At 47.0% G+C, this 22,145-nt stretch overlaps 1 protein-coding gene across 1 annotated transcript in view; it reads left to right on the forward strand.

The window, feature by feature from the left end:
- Window positions 1-22,145, forward strand: part of LOC147725912 (uncharacterized) — a 240,452-nt gene that overhangs the window by 50,940 nt on the left and 167,367 nt on the right. The window lies entirely within an intron of this gene.

Genomic DNA, 22,145 nt, shown 5'->3' on the forward strand with positions numbered 1-22,145 from the left:
CTTAAGAGTGGTAGCTGGCTCTCAACAGAGTTTCGAGCCTATACAGCACTCTTGACTACCTCTTACTCGTGAAGTCCATCTTTTTGACCTTTGCCACAACCAAGGATTGTTGGTGGCAAGTTCCGCCACTGACCCCTTCAGTCTTCACTTCAGCAAGAGGGCACTCCACAGCCCTGCGACCGATGTCAGAAATTACCCCGCTCCTGTGTTTTTGCATTTCCTGTCTGGCGGGGCGACTGTGTTCAGGAAACTGTCTTGGCATGACTGCTGCACCTCTGACAGAACGACTGAGGGAAATCTTTGGTGCACGTGCCCCCAGGCAACCAAATATACAGCACTAAACACCTTAATAAATATTCACATCCTACATAAGGTGATGGAAAATGTCCCACAGAAGAAGAATAACAATTTTCATTAAAGTTTCTGTTTTTATTATCACAATAGTAAAAATATAGTATATCTTTTCTTTAAATTCTTTATTTTTATTATGGATAACGCAAATACAAATACAGGCACAAATAAAGACACACAGTCTGCGGCTTCCGAACGAGGAAAAGTGAGTGACTTAGATCTGGGTTCCCCAGAGCTGCTATGCGACATTGGTTCTGGACCCGTCACTGCTTTACCCATAGTTGATGCATTGGAGTGTTGTGAGCCTGCCATATGCCATATTCTTGAGGGGGCTGAAGGGGTCAAAGAGGAGGGTGCTGATCTAGGCTCATTCGAAGACTATGAAGAGACGGAGAATGATTTGGGAGACCTCTCCAATAGTAGAGTGAAACTATTAGTGGATAGAAGGCGTAAAGATACGAACAAAGTTAAAATTAGGAAAGGTGGAAAGGCAGGTATTGCTACCAATCGGCTGAATACAAGCTGCATGCAGACCGCCAGGAAATTCCTTATTGACAAAAGCCCTCTTAGGGAATGGATTGAGGCGAAGGGACTCGTAAAAAGCATGACTCTAAGATTGTCTGGCACGAGCCCCACGGACCCTGATCCTGTCATAATCTGTTCCACTTCCTTAGAGTACTATACTGATACTATAGAGGGTCGGAATGACATGCTGCCCAATGGCCTAGCATTGAATACCTCGGAAGGGGCATGCATAATTGCGCCGAGCGACACTAACAACATAATTGCCAATAACCCCACCCTAAATATCTCCACCGCCCTGACCTTACCAACATCTGTGACCCCTACGACTTCTGCTAAAATAGCGACTGCATCATTGGAATATTAACACGAACGAGGGCAGGAGACAAATATCTCTCCATTGGATATCATACTACAAACACTAACTAATCAACGGTTAGAGGCGCAAGAACACTATTTACAGTTGCAGGAGGATAATAGCAAAGTACAGACCTCCCTGCAAGAACTGACCTCCAAGCTAGGTGAGGTCTCGCAGGACATTGAAAAGCTGCAACAACTGGTGGTGACCGTGGAAGAGGTGACAACCTGAATTAACACTGTAGTGAGCCAACACGATGCACAGATGATATCCCTTCAGCTGAAAGTTGAGGATTTGGAAAACCGGCAGAGAAGGTCAAACTTGAGACTTTTTGGTATACCAGAGGGGTCCGAAGGGTCAGATCCGAGGACCTACCTTGTTAATTTAATGCAAAAAGCCTTCCCAGATCTAGCAGACTGGGATTGGGATTCCCAAATTCAACGGGCACATTGTTTACCATTAGTTCAAAGGCATAAAGAGAACAAATTCCCCCGACCATTTCTTATATGTTTTGGTAACTTCTTATTGAGGCAGGCTATTTGGCAGAAAGCACGTCCCATCCCCTCTAGCTATAGAGAATCTCTCCCTCTTTGTCTGCTCGGACCTTAGTAAAGCAACTATGGACAGACGGTGGCAACTGCGCAAATTGATTGATCCATTTAAATCTATTGGGGGCAGGCTTACCTCAAGGAACCTGCTCGACTTAAGGTCATTAAAGGGGGACATACTTATTTTTTCTCTGATATAAAAGAAGCTGAGTCGCTACTAGTTAATCTTAAGGGGAGCTAGGTCATAATAATCATGGTAGCTAAGGGGGCAGAGAGCTGATATAGCTGATATAGCAGATAGAGAGATAAAGATTTAAGACTATTGGGGGGGGGGGGCGCAATCAACTTTTTTTCCCCTTTTTTTGTGTGTTTACCTTACAACTCCTTCTTTTTTGCGCCCAGGCTGTATCGTCAGAGGGAGGGTAGGGCTTGCACCAGGCGCTTCACTCTAGGCGCTGCCTTTACAGCGGCAGCAGAAGCTGAAGGTTGGTCTCTCGCCTCAGTGGGTGGGAGGCAGGGGGGTATCAGTTCTCCACCGGGGGGGTTGGGGGTAAAAATGATAAAAACTGTATTTTCAATCTGATGAGGACACAAGCTGTAAGGAATAAAAATGTGAGGAAATATTTAATTTTGTGTTGCTTAGAAACTGGAGTATCCTACTTGGTTAAACATGTTCTTTTTTCGTTTACTCTTCTTCTTTTCTGAATGTATAAAATTAGATTATTAGCGTGGAACGTAGCGGGGTTAAATAGCAAGAGTAAGAGACGCCTTGTGTCGGAAGAGCTAAGATTACATAACCCACATATGGCTTTACTTTCTGAAACACATATTGCAGATAAGGATAAAAACTGCTGTGTCAAATGGGTTATGATAATATAGCTAGTTCTACATATGTGGCTTCAAAAAGAGGGGTTGCTATCTTTAAGGACAATCGATTCAGGGCAGAAATTCTGAAAACGGCTTATGATAAGGATGGTACATGGGCTATAGCTCAGTTAAGCTTTGAAAGTCATAAATATGTCTTATGTGCAGTTTACGCCTCAAATCGAGACGAACCAAGGGTCTTTGACCATCTGAATGTAGAACTACTGCACTGGGAGGGGGAACATATTATAATGGGAGATTTTAACTGTATCATGGATTATCAAAAAGACACCACCAGACCTGGGAGCTTCCAGCGTATGCGCGAAACCAGAGTATCTATTGTGGATATCTGCTGCATTCATAACATTAAAGATGCCTGGCGCTATATACACCCAAACACTCCTGTGTACACTTATTACTCTGCACCATACAAACTTTGTTCACGTTTGGATATGGCTTTAGCTAGTGATAATTTACTGAATACCAGCTCTATGGAGGTGTGCTCTCGAATCTCCTCGGACCATAATCCTATAATAATGACATTTTCCATTGCACACGCTCGTACACACCCCAGACCATTTTCTTTTCCTAGATACCTAGCTTCAAACTCGGATTTTATAGCACAACTCAAAAGTCATCTCATTAATTTCATAGAAATCAACCAGAACTCTACTGTATGCACCATCTTTTGGGATGCGTGTAGGGCAAGTATCCGCGGCTTCACGCAGGAATATGTGTTTAGACAAAACTCGGAGATCCGCAAATTAAACGAGTCGCTAACTTCTAGTATTGCCGCACAAGAAACACTGCTTGTTACAGCTTTATGGCTAAATCTACCTACAGTAACTGAGATAGGTTTAAAACTAGGGCAACTAAAAGCAGATACGAAGGCAAAACTCTTCCAAAAAAACAGTGCCAATCTACATAAATTTAGAATGGCGCAATATGAGGGAGGGGATAAAATTGGCAACATTTTAGCATACAAAGTTGCTGAGGATAGAGCTTGTACTTTGATTGCTAATATTTGTGGGTCTGATAATATGTTACATGACCAACCAAATGACATATTAAAACAATTTGTGGACTACTATAGCTCTCTGTACACCCCGGAATCATCTTCAAACTTAGATACTATACGGGACTATTTGGATGAGAATGTAATCAACGTATGCAACACCTCAGAAATAGATCAATTGTCCAAAGATATCACCGGATTAGAGCTCCGTCAGGCTATTGCTTCTCTGCCCACTGGAAAAGCTGCAGGGGAAGACACTATTCCTCTTGAGATATATAAAACATGCTTAGAGGAACTACTTCCCTTGTTGCTACAAGTTATGCAATCTATTGTTTTAACCGGAAAAGCTCCCAATTCTTGGATCAGAGCTAAAATAATTTTCTTTCTTAAAAAGGGCAAACCGAAAGAGGTAAGGGCCTATTTCCCTTATCAATGCGGACGCAAAAATATTCGCGAAGATTTTAGCAACCAGATTGGCCCCTCTTATGCCCAAAATAGTAAACCCACAGCAACACGGGTTCGTGACTGGGAGAGACACTACCGCTCATGTTAACATGGCCATAACGGCATTTGATGTGGCTGAGACAGAATTTACCCCACTTGGCATGATATTGCTGGATGCCGAGAACGCTTTTGACCGAGTGGGGTGGGACTATCTCTGGCATGTTATGACCAAGATGGGCTTTAGGGGGCTCTTTGTAAAAGGGATACATGCGCTGCATGATAGCCCCACAGCCTGTATTAGCTATGGGGTGCTGACATCCTCAGATTTTTCCATTTCCCGGGGCACACGCCAAGGCTGCCTCTTATCACCCCTACTATTTGCCCTCTCACTGGAGTCTTTTTTGCATGCCCTTCAAGCACAACCCCGAATTGTATCTTTCAGATCCGGCGCAAAGGTACTAAAATTAACGGCATACGCCGATGATATTGCCATTTATTCATCTGATGTTATAGAGGCACTACAAGGGATTAATGTAGAGGCTTGTAGGTTTGGAAAGGTATCGGGCTATAAGCTTAACACAAATAAGACACAAATTATATTTAATTATGTACCGGTGGCAGAGGTTCCAGAGATTTGTAAAGTTGTTACATATTTAGGTGTTAAGATCACTTCTAAAATACGGGAAATTAATAATATTAACTATAATGAATTAATTAAATCCACTATTCTATTATTTAAAAAATGGCATCGACTTCCCCTGAATGTAATTGGTAGAATCAATCTAATTAAAATGAAGGTGCTACCAAAATTTATGTACCTCTTTCGCTCTATCCCATTAGCATTAAATAATTCTTTTTTTAAGCAGCTAGACGGAATCTTCAGCAGCTTCATTTGGGGGTTTAAAAAACCCCGAAGATCGTTAACAATTTAAAAAAATAGCTTGGATAAGGGGGGTCTTAACTTTCCCGACGTCAAGCGATATTTTTGGGTTTCATTTGTGAGGCGCTTCCGGTCTCTACTTAATAGCGAGGACTTATTTTCCCACCACTTGTTTATGTTAAAATCTGATTCTAATTTGTTTTTGTATCGGGTTAATGACCCCAACTATTTTAAGAGAGTGAAATTCAAGACCGCCAGGGATTTTGTTAGGATATTGTCTAAACTATTATCGTTCTGTAGGACCTCTTTTTACCACGCGAAACTGCAGCTATGGGGGAATCCAGGCCTTCCCGGGATCTTCAATGATGGCGTGGCCCTTAGATGGTCCGCTCAGGGTATACATGTTTTGGGGGATCTCTACGGAACACAAGGGTTCTTAGATTTCCACGCACTTAAAGTTCTGTATGGCTTACCGGAAACAATGAGATTTAAGCATATACAACTACATGACTTCCTGATAAGGAAAAATAAAATACACGAAGTCCTAGATTGCTATATATGGAATTGCTTATACTCACTCAGATATAAGTCGATAATAAGTGAAGCCTACAGGTGTCTAAGCGCTGCTAAAAAGGATGATTGTATAAATATAGCTGAGAAATGGAGCAGGAAAATGGCTATGAACATAACACCTAAACAAATTGCCAACTCTCTCTCTAATCTCAATAATTTGGTACGGTCATCTAGCTTAAGGTTACAACAGTTTAGAACCACTTGCATGTTGTATTATACTCCGGAAAGGATCTCAAAGTGGTCCCTTAATAACACCTATAGCAAACGTACCAAATGCCCTAAATGTCAAGCAAGGGCAGCAGACTTAGAACACATGCTGTTTTAATGTCCAGCACTGAAGGCATTTTGGGGGGAAATAAGCAAAGCTTTGGAAATTAAGGAGATCCATCTATCCCCCATTACTGCAGTATTGGTATTACTCGACATACACCCTGTTTCTTTATCTCGGCCCGCATTGGTCACGGTCCTTTTATCCTGTGCAAAACTAACAATAGCTAGAGCTTGGATTTCTCCCAATCCTCCTAACAGCTCGGAGTGGTGGTCAATAGTAACTGAAATTCATTCTATGGAGCTAGCCTTGGCAAAACTTAGAGGGATTCGCTCATTAATAAAATTTGAGAAAACATGGGGCAACTTTATTTAAAAGCCTACCCAACGATCGAATATTATTTGGAAGCCCCAATTTCCTAGATGGTTATTAAGGGGTTGTAATCTCCCTGTTGTTCTTTTCACGGTATGAATAACATGAATAGAGGTGGTTCTTTAGATATTTTCTCTTTTATTTATGTACCAAGAGGAACTCGAAATATGACATGTTTTAAAAATTAACTATAACTGCTTTGTAAACAGCGATTATCTGTGGTATGTATTTTTCTTTGTCTTTCTCATCAGTTTGTCAATAAAAAAAAAAATAATAATAATCTTTTTGGGATATAAATATATAGTAATTTCAGCCTATACAATTTTCTACTTCAAATTCGTCTCAGACAATGGAGCCTCAGAAGAAAAGAGGGAACATCCCACTTAATTATGGTACATGTCTACACATAGAACATTCAATAGATAAACAAGGAAAAAGAACATATACTCAAAAAGATCAGAATACATTACAACTTAAGACACCATGTACAAATCAAACAACATACTTGCATCGACACACGTTTCGTAAATCCCATGTTCTGTCCTTCATCATGGTGCTGATGTAATGAGGTGTTTCAATATTAGAGAACAATTCAGAAAAAGGGATGCACACCATGTTTTTCAAGTCTTTCCAAAACTTATCCAATTATGTGAAAGAATGCGTGCGCCTTGGCAATGTGCCTTGTCCGTTTTGGGGAGAATGCAAGATGCACACTACGGAAAATGGCGGAAGAGTAATATGGGAGGATTCATAGGAACAACAGGGGAGAGGAGACATTATGGGAGGATTCATAGGAACAACAGGGGAGAGGAGACATTTAGGGGTTACGTGAAAAGATGTTGAATTAGAGTTGTGAGAGGAGGCATACAGATGGACAAGGAGTTATAATCGAGAGATCTATAAAGGTGTGCGTTGATTTACATATTTATAAGGAAGGGTAAATAGTGCGAGGTCGAGCACAGATTAAATTGAGTGTTATACAGGGAATTTTACTAGCAGAACGAAGTGCGCACTATGTGAACAGGGTTCCATTACTTCTTTAAATCGTCCTCTTTTTGTTGGTATAAATAAGAGCACAACATTGATGATGGATTTCATGATAGTAGGATTAATATAATTGGCATATTGCATTTCATGAACGTAATAACAGCAGTCAGTTTTGTAATAGCAATATGTTTTTATTGTTATTTTTTAGTATCCCCTGACGAAGGGCGTTCACCGCACGAAATGCATTGGGTCTTAAATAAACACTGCTTGGAACGAACCTGTGCATCTGTCGTGTTTAAGCAAGAGGCTCGGATGGGCACAGTTTTTACATGAGAAGTTTGGAAAAATGGCAATATATCCCGCGTGTGGAATACAAAACAAGTTGAATGAAAAGATAAGAGTAAAAAGTTGGAGTAAATGCGAAATATGGATTAAATAACGTATCCACAGTTGAAAATTCAGCCATGAAGGTGCTATACTGCTGTGCGATTGGTTTGGGGCAAGAGGTCGCCTCATTTCACGATATCAATATTAGAGAAACCATATTTCTAAAACATTATAGAGGATAATAATAAATTTGTAGGCTCCGTATTATATATGCAATGAAATTTCAAAGTGATGCCACGAATCTCTCCGGGCTCTTTCAATGTCCTACAGCTTTAAATGCAGCTAGGCCGCTACTCGGCATATAATTTGTGTAAATCCGGTTAAACAGAAGCCTGATGAAACTATTTGCGCAATTGGGTCCTTTAGTGTAAAACGTGTAGCACAGTATAGTTTATGGAATCCGCTCTCCGATAGTGTCCTACGGTTAGTGATCGAAGGTGGGAGGCCAATAATCTTGAGTAATAGATAGTTGGGGAAGAATTCCCTCTGCAATCAAAATCCGTCCATAAGGCTCCACGTACCCCCAGTGACAGACATTCACACAAGCCCTGCATCAAGCGTCCCCGGGCAAGGTAATCAAGAACTGCCTGTTCCACTCGGGTCCTGGAACCCCAAAGACCTCTGCTCTGGAAGAGTAGAAGCCCAAGCTAACTCCAAGTGCCTGTTGGCATAAGTGTTGCTAAAGCTGGTGTGCTTTAACCCCACCTGCGATGGTCTCTGATGGATGCACCTGGCCGTCCCCTGTTTCCCATTTGCCTGCAATACTAAACTTGATTGATGGTGATACAGGTTAGTGCTGTGTACTTTGCTCGACGGTCCTGCCCGTCTTCCATCGCCTCCAATAATTTAACTGTGTGACGGTGGCACAGGTTATTGCAGGGTATTCTAGATCGACCATCAATATGTTTAAAGTTTTTTCTTCTGCAGCTGTTCACAACTGTATTTTCATAACTTGTGTGATCATACTGATTTTTGGTGCCCAAAATAAACATAAAAATAGGAGTTTCATTTTGCAAATTGGTCTCGGATTCATTCTTGAGTGTGTGTCTCATTCATTGCCTCTATCAGTGCAACGAATGCGCAGCACTACCCTCTGATAAGCCTAACTGCTCAGCCACACTACCAGAAATAATGTTAGTATTCTCTACTTTTGCCTCAGTATACCAATCTGGGTCTCACTGGACTCTCTGTGTACTTCGGAGGTTATTTACAAGGCCTTTGCGCCGACAGTGCGCCACTTTTAATATGGGAAAAAGTGTCTTAGCCGCAGCGCGAGGAGCTCGTAAATACGTTTGTTTGTTTTAATGCACTATATGGAGAGCCAGCTTCCTCATCTGCTTTCTTTTGTTGTCACTACTTTTCCGCCTTTCTCTTCCTATTTCTACCCCCTTTTTTTATTTTTCTCCCCCTTACTCTGGGCCAAGGTTTGTTGAGTTAAAATAAGTGCCAGTCCCCAAAAATGAGTCCGGTGGGCCCCACCTGCAACCGCCAGCTCAAATTAAGCGCTAATGTTCATTTGTTTATCAATGAGAAGAGACGTGTCTGTGATTTTGCAAGTTAGATTCGACGCCTGCATGCTGTGTGCCTTCAATGCATTCTTTGTAGAAATGAGCTGAGGACAGTTGTGTTTGTGGTGGGGGCTGTCTAGGGTGTTTCAAGCTCGTAATACTAATAGTTTTAATAGATTCCAGTGAAGAAACTGCTCGTCTGAGAACTGAGCACAGGTCTGGTTCCAAGTAGAGATATTTTGACTTTTCATCCATGTGAAGAAGATGAAATGCGTACCACTGCACTGAATGTGAAATATTAGCAACTAATTCTAAAATGACGAAGAGATCTTTCAAAATATGGTGAGAGCTACCTTGACTTTAACAGACACACTCCTGGTCCGGCAGCTCCCGGATTACTGTACCTGATGCACAAATCCGTGCAGAATCTGCCCATGTGAACATGGACAGGATGGCTCAGCATTTCATCAATCTGAAAGATAGGAGCACAACTATATTGACTTGGGTAATTATGACACCTATTGTTATGCCTCTGGACAGTTCAGTTCTTCAATCAATCAGTCAATCCAACTGGACTTTTAACGCGCTGCTAATCACCTGTAAGAGCATCCAGGCGCTTCTTGGCATGTGTTTTATAATAGTTCATGTTCCTGTTTTTGGCGGACAGTCGGTGTTTGTCTCGCGAGACAGTACAGTGGGTTAGTGTTCAATCTGCAGAGACCAACGGGTGAAGTGCACTTCACTAGTTCAAGTGCAGCTAAGATTGCTCTGTTTATCACAGTTCAGAAGTCAATAACTATAAAAATATAACTATAAAAAATGATAATGAGACCTATTATTACACATGTAAGGAAACAAAGGGTCGGCAGACACTCGCCCTCACACAGACTGGATTGGAAATGAAGGCTGAGGAAGTGTCTCAGTGTGTGAAACAAGTTGCACCGTCTGTAAAATGTGCACATCTTTCCTGTTCCTGTTGTGGCTGCAGGCAAGTGCAGGGTGTTGTGAACTAGTATGACCCCTTGTTTGCTTCTGTTGCACGAGCCGGCGCGAAAAGACGGAAGCTCGCCTTCTCGCCACGGTGGTGAGTGAGCTTTGAATATATGTGAATACAGTGCAGTATCTTTATGAAGGCTCCGCCCCTCTGTGCCTCAGTCCTCTCCCTGCAAGGAGTCCTCCCAGGCGTCCCCACTGTGGCGAGCTTTGAAGATATGTGAATACATTACTGTATCTGTCCACACCCTGCAAGGAGCCCCCGATGCTTCCTCACTGTGGCGAGCTCTGAATATATGTACACATTAAAGGATCATAATACAAAGGCTCCGCCCCTCTGTGCCTCTGTCCTCATCCTGCAGGGAAGTCCCCTGCTGGACTGGAGTCTGGAATTTCCCCAAAACACGGAAGTGACATCACACTCTGTACTAGATGCAGGTCAAACGGCGGCACTGGTCCTTTTGGACCTCAGTGCCGCCTTCGACACTGTATCCCACACCATTCTTATCCGTAGGCTAGGTGAGGCTGGCATCTCGGGCAGGGCGCTTGACTGGTTCCGGTCGTTCCTCTCGGAACGATCTTTTCAGGTGGTAGTGCCACCATTCAGATCTAAGCCTCATGCCATCACCCAAGGAGTCCCTCAGGGTTCGGCATTGAGCCCCACGCTCTTCAATCTTTACGTCCAACCGTTGGCGGAAGTCGCGAAGAGCTGGGGTCTCACAATGGTATCGTACGCCGATGATACCCAGTTGGCGGTGGCCCTTAATGGGGACTCCAACCAGACGGCTTCGAACTTTGCGGATGGTTTGAGGGCTGTTGCTAGTTGGCTGACGCTCAACTGCTTACAGCTCAACGCCCTCAAAACTGAGGTGATGGTATTGGGAAAACATCCTGATCTGTGGGGTGCGAACTGGTGGCCCTTGGAGCTGGGACCCCCCCCTAAACCGGTCTCTGAATTAAAAAATGTGGGCGTCTGGTTGGACTCCAAACTAACCTTCGCGTTCCACACTAAGAAGGTGGCATCTATGTGCTTTGGCATCTTACGAGGTTTAAGGTCAATCCTCAAATTTTTTGATGCCCCGACTCGCCAGATGGTGATTCAAGCGAGCGTATTATCAAGACTAGACTACGCCAGCTCATTGTTTTTAGGCGCCAACCAGGCGGAGGTCCGGTGACTCCAGCGGGTACAGAATGCGGCAGCGCGAGCCCTGGTGGGTCTGCCGCGCTTCTGTTCTGCCCGCAGCACAATCTGCAAATTGCATTGGTTACCGGTAGTCAGACGCATAGAGTTTAAAAGCCTCTGTTTTGCGTTTAAAATCTTGAAAACTGACACCCCCGCCATTCTCCGGCATCTTTTGACCCTGTACACCCCTTCACGAAACCTTCGCTCTGCTGGCCAAAATTTGGCACTTGTTCCACGTTTCCAAAAATGCAGATTAGGCGGCCGCTGGTTCAGGGTGTTAGCCGCCAAACTGTGGAATACTCTCCCTGCCCATATTCGCTCTTTGGAAGCCCTCCTTGCTTTTAGGAAAGCTGTAAAAACTTATCTTTTTCCTCTGCCTTATTAATTGTCCTTTTTTTGTCTGTTGGTTATGTTACCTTTTCAGATACAGCGCCGGGACGCCCCTTTGCTGGGGCAGCTGTGCGCTCAAAAATGCACGTAACATAACATAACATAACATAACACGTCCTTTGACGTCTGACGTCATCAGTGCAAGTGACACCACATGGCCTCAGTTACCTCTCAAGCATTATTAAAGACAGCCTGTAGTCCTGGTGAAATCACAAGAAGCTCTCACATAAGATCTCACAAAGAGCCAGGTTCATCCACTGCTCAGACCTCTTAGGCACCGACTCAAGGAGTTAACCCAAGCGGGGGCGCAGTGGGTCACTTCCTGTTGCAGGCTTTAAGTTTACTAAGTTTACTTCATGTTATTATGGCAGATAGAGCAGTAACATTGTGACTCAACAACTCTTGGCACTGTGATGGCTACTGAGCGCCATATTGATATTGCGCAGTTCAGCGACTACCACGTGAGAGGCCAGATCAGACGATTTAAGCCCACACAGCATGATACTTGCATGATTCTCACACATGGAGTGCACCCCCACATGCCTTCCCGCCGCTGTGAGGGAGTGAAACGGCACTCCCACGGCCGCCTTCACTACGCAGGGTCCCGGAGTTGGGGTGCCAGGCCCCAAAGGCTAGCTTCACGCTCCCCAACTTGGCTTCCTAGCATCGGGCCAGAGTTGGGTTCCTGGGCCCTTTCACTGGGACCTGACTCACCTTGGGGGTACATCTTGGACCGGCAGAGGAGCCCCACAAGCTCCGTCGTCGGTCCCTTATGAGGTTGAAGGTCGCCTAACTTCTGGGGGCGTATCTCGGCCCCCAGGGAGCCAATTTGCTCAATTTTGGCCTCTACTGGCTCCTGGTGGCGCACCCAAGCCACTGGGAGCAATGTCTTTCACCATCCTGGTCTCAAGGAGGGTGAACTCAGCGAGAAGCGGTCTTCACTGGCTTCCTTCGCCAGCCTTGTACCTGGCTCTCCTCCTGGGCCTCTTTGGTCCTTGCGTAGAGGCCCAGGCTTTGGCTCCTTGGTCCCTGACTCCCCTCCTGACGCAATTCAGGTTTCTTGGACAGTCAGGGGGTTCCTCCTTCCAACTGCCCATGGCCCCAGGCTCCAGCACCAGTCTTCCTCAGCACACGATCTCCGTGGGTTTCCTAGTCACTCACCTTGTGTGGTTCCTTGAGTCCTTGGCACTTCTACATCCTCTGAGTGTATCCTTGACTCAAGGCATAGTTTTCATACCAGTAATTTAGTATATGGTTTGGTCCTCCCCTGGGGACCACTGTGTATTCTGCTCTACTTACATGTTTCTATTGTAAAGTATTGTGTGCATTGTGTAAATCTCCGGGTAGGAAATATATGTATGTGTTAGTGAGTGTCTTATAATACATACATATTCCTATAAATACCTTGTGTGGTTCTTTTTCATTTAATCAATACCTATAACATTTTGTTCTGGAAAAACAAGCTGCTTTACACGGTTTCTGAACTAAACCTATCCTAAGAATGGCTTTAGTCTAAGTGAACTTTTACTGCTGCTACTTTTTAATTAGAAAGAATTACTAAGGAAATCCTGATTCTCGCTTTGGGCCTGAATTTTTGACTTGATTGAATTATTTTTAACCTGGGTCACTTTGTTTCTGGTTCTGTATATATTGCACATTGTATTATGAACTTTTTGCTCACCGTGTAAATAGCGCTTTTCACCTTGAGACCCCCCGGTCCACCGCAGTAATTAGTGGACTGTTTGAGTGGAGGGTGGTCTCGGGGCAACTGCTAGCGACTCACTTCCGGTTTGGGCCATACGCTACCGCCATTTTGGGAAAGGGACGGTCTAGTTTATCCGGTCCCTACCCAAACCGGGCTGTACAAAACAAGCCTATGACACGTGCGTGCAGCGGGCGCGCCGGCGGTGTGCCGAAGGCGCCCCAAAGGCAAGCCCGTCTGTGACTGCCCGCACCTGGCCGGGACCCAGGCCACAACCCAAGCTTCATTAAATAGGGAAATTATAACTTATTCTTCTAAACAGACTACCTCATTGATTCACCCTTAGATTGTAAGCTACTCAATACTAAGGAAGCTACTGATTCCTGTCTGGGATGTAACTTTACAGTGCACAAAGGATTATGTAGGGCACCCAATGTTTTAACACCCAATACTCCTTTCAAATAGCAAGTCCATCTGCACACTAAAAGTATGACGCCACTTACTAACAAATTCTCCTTCTTCAACATCAATTGCCGCTCACTTCCTAAACACCAGGCTGATGTCTTTGATTTTTTAATTGATAAACAGCCTGACACTATCTTTCTTACAGAGACATGGCTCAATACTAGCTCTGGCCCGGATATAGCCATAGCTCTGTCACCTAACTATGCTATATGAAACAGGTGGAGGGATCGCCATCATCTATAAAATTGTATATAGTTGTAAGTTTGATGGCTTACTGATCAATGGTTGTGAAGCTGCAGTGTTTAAATTGACTAACCCCACACTTTACTTTTTCAGGGATATTGGTTTATCGCCCCCTGGGCAATCTGGCCCTTGGGCCATAACCTTCCCGGATCTAGTCACTCCCTTCCTTCTTATCTCGGTGAATTTTTCTATTCTGGGAGATCTTAATCTCCATTTGGGGGATCCCCCCTGTACTACTAGTAATACCTTCATCTCATACTTGGCAGCAATAAATATCTTGCTTTACAATTCTGGTCCTACTCACAAAGCTGGTCACCTATTAGATCCTATTTTTCTAATCTATCCAATATTAAATGTTCCACAGCTACTCCACTGTGCTGGTCTGACCACTTTTTGGTTAGTTTTAGGCTAGGGATTCCTGAGAACTCGCATGTGGCGACTTGTGGTGCTCTAAAACTAACTAGGAACTGGAAAAAGTTGGACATTGTTAATTTGAATAAATTCCTCTGTAACAACTCCCCAATTTTTTAAAATATGTTTGCTTTTGATCTAGTGACGTTTCAAAATTGGATTAAAAAAGCCACTGATATCTTCCTTCCCCCCTCCTTTAAGAAGGTAAATAATCACTGTCCCCCTGCCCCTTGGTTCTCAGACAAGTTAAAAGTTGAGAAAACTAAATGTAAGAATATGGAAAGACGGTGGAGAAGGGCTGTTAGAAATGGCGATTTACGGTTGGCTAAAGCTTGCGCCAATGCCAGGCATAAACCACCACTCTAGTCAGGGCAAGGGAGTAACACGCCAAAGATAACCCCTGCTCACCCTCTAGGTACCGTGAAACGAGCAGTAAGGCTTATCCCGGAGGCAATGTAGGTTAAGTATTTGCGCACGCACCCAGCAACAACACCCAAGGCCCACCACAAAGGAAACTCCACACAAGGTTATATATAAAAATAGCCTTTGTATTATACCAAACACATTAGATAATAAACACACACTTTACAATGTGCCATAGGCACAGGCAGAATTTATCGGAGATTATGTACATGGGACTGGGCCACAAGGATCACTGTCAGGAATAAGCACTTTTAGAACTAGCACTTGGTAGAATTAGCACTTTGTAGGAATAACACTTAGAGCATAGCACATACAATAACTACAGCACCAAATAGCAAATGTATCACACAACCAGTAATCACTGGTAAAAGGTAAGTACCACCTACGCAACCCTAACCACCTTAGGAAAATATCACGCAGGGAACCATGTACTCACTAGTATAACTATACTAGGTAAAACAACCACCTAAGCATAAAAATACATTTAGGGATATAGGCCAGAAGCTTTACACATGATGCATGAAGACACATTCAGAGGTGTAGGTAAGAAGACATTACAGATTAGGCAGGTAATCACAAATTGCGCAAAGATCACATAGGGCCAAAAACATGTACCCCACGCAAGGGCACAACACATGAACTGTTCCCCAGGCCAACTGGCCTCTCAGGGGCTGGAACGCCCTGTGTCCAAAATGTCAGGGCATGCTGCGCAGGCAGCCAAAGAGAAGGATGCAAGGGGCCTAAACTTAGCAGCTGCCCACTAAGTGCTGGGCAGCTGTAGGACCTGAGCCTGGCACCAGCGTGCCTCCTGGCTCTCCTTCTGGGCTCTGAGTAAACAATGGGGCCCAAGACCAATGTGGGAGCCTCGTGGGCTTGAGAGAACTATGTGCCCTGGAGCCTCATGGGCTCTGAAGAAACAACTGGGGCCGCAGGAGCCTTGTGGCTCTAAATAAACGAATGTCCTCGCGTAGGGGGAGCGGCCCGCTGCCAGCCGGGGCCGCTCTACCACCAAAACTACCCCCTAAATTATGTGGGAGTCCCGCTCGGAGACTCAAAGAACAATGGCCCCCAGAGCCCTCGTGGGCTCCAAATACTACTATGCCTCTCTCAGGCACGAAACAAATGCCCCCATCGTTGCAGCCTCATGGGCTCTGAAGAAATGCCCCAAAATGATGTTGGAGCGGCCCGCTGCCTCCCGGGGCTGATCAACAAGCAAAAGGGCACTGCCTTCAATGTGGGGCTTAATGGAGGAGCAGCCCGCTGCCAAGTGGGGCTGCTCGGGGGAGAGGCACCGGCGGGGTGTGCGACCTCACTCTACACCCCCAGCCGGCTTCCACTTGCCGGCGCTTCTGTACTCCTGCAGGGCTCTCCCACTCACCGGGACCTCGCTGGCGGCTGCCGGGATGGGAAACACTGCTGGTCTCCCTCTTCAAGCAGCGCGGGTATCTCCTTCAACACCGGAGCCCCACCTGCTCTGTCAGCCACTCTCCTCTCACTGCTGGGCCCCCACGGCAATCAGGGGCCCTCACTCGCTGCACCGGGATGTCCAGGGAGGTGGGGTAGTCTCCCGTCCTCCCATACTCCCCCAGCACTTCTCCCTACAGCACGGGGTTTCCCTCGGCACACGCAGGAGCGCGTGGTAGGCTCCTGCGGCTTCCTGCTTCCGGTTTCTGGTTGGGGCACTTCCGGGTCGCCATGGGCAGAGCAGCGGCTCTAAGTAATGAGTATTTTATTCAACCATGAACAGAAAATAAGGGCAGAATGCTGACATGACAAATTCTTCACTATGGTCTTGGTAATTGTGCATTGTAAAACTATGCCATTAAAGCAAAAGAATTAACACAGTGAGCCTGAGTTGTATTGTTCCAGTACAAAAGAGACATTGCTTTAAAGGACTACATCAATTTCAAAAGCACTCAATTCTTCGCATAATAGATCCCTTCATGTTTCTCTGTGTTATTCTGCATTGAGGGTTGTTAGACCTGGCACCTTAGCGTGAGTCTACCTTCCACTTCATGCCTGTAGATTGTCTGCTAGGGAACGATTTGGAGAACTCCCCTTCGAGAAAGGCGGAGAAAACGACTCATCTGTGGATGGTGGGTCTACCCGACTGGGCATGCGTGGCTACCAGGTCCATGGCAGCAAGTAGGGGTGTTGAAAGAGTCCTGGAGCCTGAAGGAGAGGCCCAGGAACCGGCCTTAGGGAGAAGGCGCAGGGGGCGCGGACAGCCGGCCCCCACTGTTCCCACGGCACAGGAGGAAGCAGACCTCAACGGGGGATGCCCTGGAGTCTACCGGGGAACAGATTGCCGAACTGGGAGACCTGCCTGAGCTGACCCATTGGCAGCAAGAAGGAGGTCCCTCCAGGGAGGAATTCTGCAATGAGCAGAGGGAGTGCCCTTCTCTCGCGGGTATGCGGCAGCAGGCTGCAGACCAGGCCAATGATGTTCAGTCCGGAAAACACTTGATCTACTGGGAGAACGATCTCCTGTATTCAGAGCCTAAGGCTGCTGAACCTGGGTCAGCCCGTGTGCTGGTGGTACCCCAGAAGTTCAGAGCCTTCCTACTGGGGCTGGCTCACTATGTACCGTTAGCAGGACATTTGGGGATGGACAAGACCTATGACAGGCTTGTTACCCACTTCTATTGGCCCCAAATGCACAGAAGTTCGGATGCACACTGTAGGACTTGCCAAACTTGCCAGGCAAGTGGTAAGTGTGGAGGGAAGAACAAGGCTCCCCGCCAACCATTCCCCGTCGTCAGTACCCCATTCCAGCGAGTGGGAATTTACATTGTGGGGCCTCTGGACCCCAAGACAGCCATGGGCAACAGGTTCATCCTGGTCTTGGTGGACCATGCCACCCGGTACCCGGAAGCCATCCCTCTGAGGACAGTGATGGCCCCCATGGTGGGACGAGCGCTGGTGGGAATTTTCTCACAAGTGGGATTCCCTCTAGAGGTGGTGTCTGACCGGGGCACCAATTTCATATCGAAATATATGAAGTCCCTTTGGCAAGAGTGTGGTGCAACCTACAATTTAACCACCCCTTACCACCCCCAAGGAAACGGGTTGGTTCAGAAATTCAACCGAACCCTGAAAGGCAAGATCATGGGCCTAGAAGGACCAATGAGGCGTAAGTGGGACGTCCTCTTGCCATGCCTACTCTCTGCATACCGAGAGGTGCCACAGAAGTCGCTCGGGTTCAGTCCCTTCGAGCTTTTGTACGGTCACTGGATCCGAGGACCTCTGAGCCTGGTAAAGGAAGGCTGGGAGCAATCTCCCTGGAAACCTCCCCAGAATGTATACAGGTACATGCTGGCCATCCGAAACCAGACAAGGCGATTCAGACAACTTGCTGAGGCAAATCTGGAAGCCAGCCAGGAAGAGATGAAGCGGTGGTACGACCAGAATGCCACTCTGGTAGAGCTTCAACCTAGACAAAAGGTGTGGGTCTTGGCCCCAGTGGAGCCGTGTGCACTTCAGGATAAGTGGACCAGTCCATTTGAGGTTGTGGAGCGCAAGAGTCCTATCACCTACCTGGTGAACTTGCAAACTCCTAGGAACCCTTTGAGTGTCCTACATGTTAACCGCCTTAAGCCCCACTTGGAGAGGTCCGAAGTGGGCATGCTCTTGGCAACCGATGACGGAATGGAGGAGGAGACCGAACCTCTTCCGGACCTCTTGGTAGCCTCTGAGAAAGACGGGTCAGTGGATGGAGTTAACCTCTCATCCTCCCTGACCCCTGAACAACAGAGTGACTGCCGCCAGCTAATGGGGCAGTTTCCTGATCTGTTCTCCCTGGTTCCCGGTGTCCCAGATTGGTGCGTCCATGATGTGGACACGGGAGACAGTTTGCTGGTGTAGCACAAGGCTTACCGCGTGACTGACAGGGTAAGAGCCTGCATCAAGGAGGAAGTTTCGAAGATGTTTGCTCTTGGGGTGATTGAGTCCTCCAGCAGTCCTTGGGCCAGCCCAGTGGTCTTGGTCCCGAAGGCTGCAACGCTGGGAACACTTGCGACACCTATGGGAAGTGTTGTCTGCACTGCACCAGGCAGGCCTCATGATCAAGGCAAGCAAATGTCAGATCGGGCAGGGTTCCGTGGTGTACTTGGGACACCAGGCTGGGAGCGGCCAGGTGGCACCCCTTCAACCCAAGATTGAGACCATCCTGAATTGGGAACCCCCCAAGACCCAAACGGAGGTGAGGGCCTTCCTCCGACTCACTGGGTACTACAGGAGGGTTGTCAAAGGGTATGGCAGCATCGTTGCCCCCTAGACGGAGCTGACTTCGAAGAAGCAGCCCCGGAAAGTGATCTGGACTGACGCCTGTCAGGAAGCATTCGACACCCTGAAAGCGGCCATGTGCACGGCGCCCGTGCTCCTGGCTCCTGATTTCTCCAGAGAGTTCCTAGTGCAGACAGATGCTTCAGAGCATGGGGTAGGTGTTGTTCTTTCACAAATGACTGAGAAGGGTGGGGACCACCCTGTAGCCTTCATCAGTCGGTGGTTACTTCCACGGGAGCGTAGGTGGAGTGCGATTGAGAGAGAAGCTTTTGCTGTGGTCTGGGCCTTGAAGAAGCTAAGACCCTACTTATTTGGGTCTCACTTCTGAGTTCAGACAGACCACAGGCCCCTCAGATGGTTGGTGCAGATGAGGAAACTGTTGAGGTGGTCCATCTTCCTACACGGTATGGACTTTACGGTGGAACACCACCCTGGCATAGACCACGCCAATGCTGACGGTCTGTCCAGGTTTTTCCGCCTTAGTGATGAGGAACTCCCTGGGGAAGGGTAGTTCTCCTCACCTTTCAGCTGGAGGGGACACGTGTTAGACCTGGCACCTTGGCGTGAGTCTCCCTTCCACTTTTTGCTGATGTGCCTTAGATGTTTTTGCTGGTGTTTGATGCTCAGGGCACTGCGCCATGGACAACCCGTGCCGCAGTGCAAGTGCTCCCTATGTAAAGAGTATCCGTATTTGATTTCCATGATTGGCTTATTTGGTTTACTGTCAGTCCCCAGTAACGTGCACCAGGAGTGCCGGGGCTTGTAGATACAAATGCCGCTAGTGGGCCTGCAGCGCTGGTTGCGTCACCCACCGAAGCGGCCTCGTAAAAGATGTCTTGGGTCCGCCATTGCAGACCCTGCGTACAGTCTGATACTGTCACGCTGACTGTGCAAGTGCCCACACTTGCCAGTCCCTAAACTTTTCCTAACCTTCATATCAGTCGACCCCTATGGTAGGCTCACGGGCAGGGTGCATTGTAAGAGTAAGGTAGGACAAGCCCTGATGTATGTGCTATATCCTAGTAGTGAATTACCGCCTTTTTCGTTCTTCACTATTGAAGGGCTGCCTGTTCTCCAAGGCCAAGGTGAGCGGCTGGAACTGTTACACGCTATAGTCCCGGCCGGCTCAGGGAACACGGTAGCATGTCAAGTTCGGTATCCCTGAACTCAGAATAATAAAATACTTTCTTTAGCAAGGTTTATTTTAATATCCTTTGTTTGCAACTGCTACTTTTAGAAAGTTAGCATTTGCTCGCCTGACTATTTCAGCCCGCCTCTGCCAGGATGTGTATCTGCTGTCTGGGTTTGTGTGAGTGACAGGGCTGGGGAATTCCCAGGGACAGTTGGGGTGACCAGGTGGTGAATAGAGTGCTTACACCAGGATGGGTGGGCGGAGTAGTCCTTGACTCTGAATAGGGTTGTGCTCCACCACCACAATGCTGGCTCCACCTCCTGCGCAGCGTCTGATGTCCCTGCCCTGCACCCTGAAAGAAGACGGCAGCGTCCTGTCAACAGAGTACTCCAAAACCGGGTTGAACCAGGCTCAGGCCCCCTGGCCTGCCAAGACAAAAGAAAAGGAGTATAAAGGTAGAAGCCCTGCTCCTAAGAAATTAGATCTAGTTTGACCACGACGAACCTCTGCCCGACTAGAAGGACCAAGAGAAGCTGAGGAGAAGGAATCCTGCAGTGGTGCCTGGCTGAGGACGGAGAGGAAAAGACCAGAAACGACTTTGAAGACTTGTGCCTGAAACTATCTCCAAGGGCTTGATCAGGAGCTTGCCCCCTGAACGGAACCCCAGAACCATTGGGTTCTATTTTGCCTGTGCCCGTTTGCTGTTGGGCCTTTAGCTCTTATTCCCTCACCAGAGTTGTGACTCGGGTGCCTTTGCCCTCCAAGGTCGTGACAGCTTGGAGCCTGGTCGCCCCACCGCAGAGAGCCCCGCTCAAGCTTGAATCGCTCTCCGCTTCAGTGCCGGGCTGCCCGCTCTCCTGTCACCTCGCTGTTACGGAGCACGCTGTGCGCCTCTCATCTTCTCTCGCCGGAATCTGCACGGAGCGCATCTGATAGCCTCGGACGGTCCGTACGTCCTAACGTACCCGAATGTCTCGCTTTGCCCTCCTGCATACCAAGGCCGTGCCGCACCTCAAGAAGGTCTTCCGTACTCTGGTACCGAAGGCCCGGTGCTGCACCCGTCTGCCCGAGAACGTGATGCCCCACACAGATCCACAGGTACGAACTGGTGTGCTAAGAAGTAGTACGCCCCACAGGCCTGAACGGCGCCTCGCCCCGTGAGCTGCATCAGATCCTGGATCGCCACAACCCTCCACACCGTCCCGCTCACCCGCCTGCACCTCGAGGGGGCTCTGAGCCGGATAGATCCTTTGGAGAACTGTTGGCCTCGTCCAGGGTCCGCCCTCACCAGTAGCCGCGCCTGAAACACCTCGGACACTCATCGCAAGGTACATTGGAACTCTATCACGAGTTCGCATTGGATCCAGGGTCCGCAACGTTTGTTTTCCCTGTCATCGTACCTTGCTGACCAAGAACACTTAAGAACAATTGCCTATTTAAATCTGGTGGCCTTCATTCGCTAAACGTTATATGGTCTTGTGATAATTCTGCATATATTTTTACATAAAGTCTACGTATTTTTGATACAATCGTACGACTGGTGTCCGTTTGTGGTGGGTCAGTGGATTTCCTGTATGTGATCATAAATGCTTAACTAACTATCGCCCTGAAGATTAGCCTTGTCTGCTCGCGCCACACTACCTAGAGGGTGCGCAAGGGTTATTTCTAAAGGAGTAGTTCTCTTACCCTAACTAGAGGAGAGGGTCCCTGTTTGTCACAAGTGCATACCTGTGCCAACCAGAGACGCCAAAGTCTAACATGGGTTATTCCAACACATGGCCTAGAATGGAGACTTCCACTGTCTGTATTGTACTGGGTCAGAGAACAGCCTAAATATCCATT

The sequence above is a fragment of the Lissotriton vulgaris genome, chromosome 3_1, assembly GCF_964263255.1.
Source record: "Lissotriton vulgaris chromosome 3_1, aLisVul1.2, whole genome shotgun sequence".
In the NCBI taxonomy this organism is placed as follows: Eukaryota; Metazoa; Chordata; class Amphibia; order Caudata; family Salamandridae; genus Lissotriton; species Lissotriton vulgaris.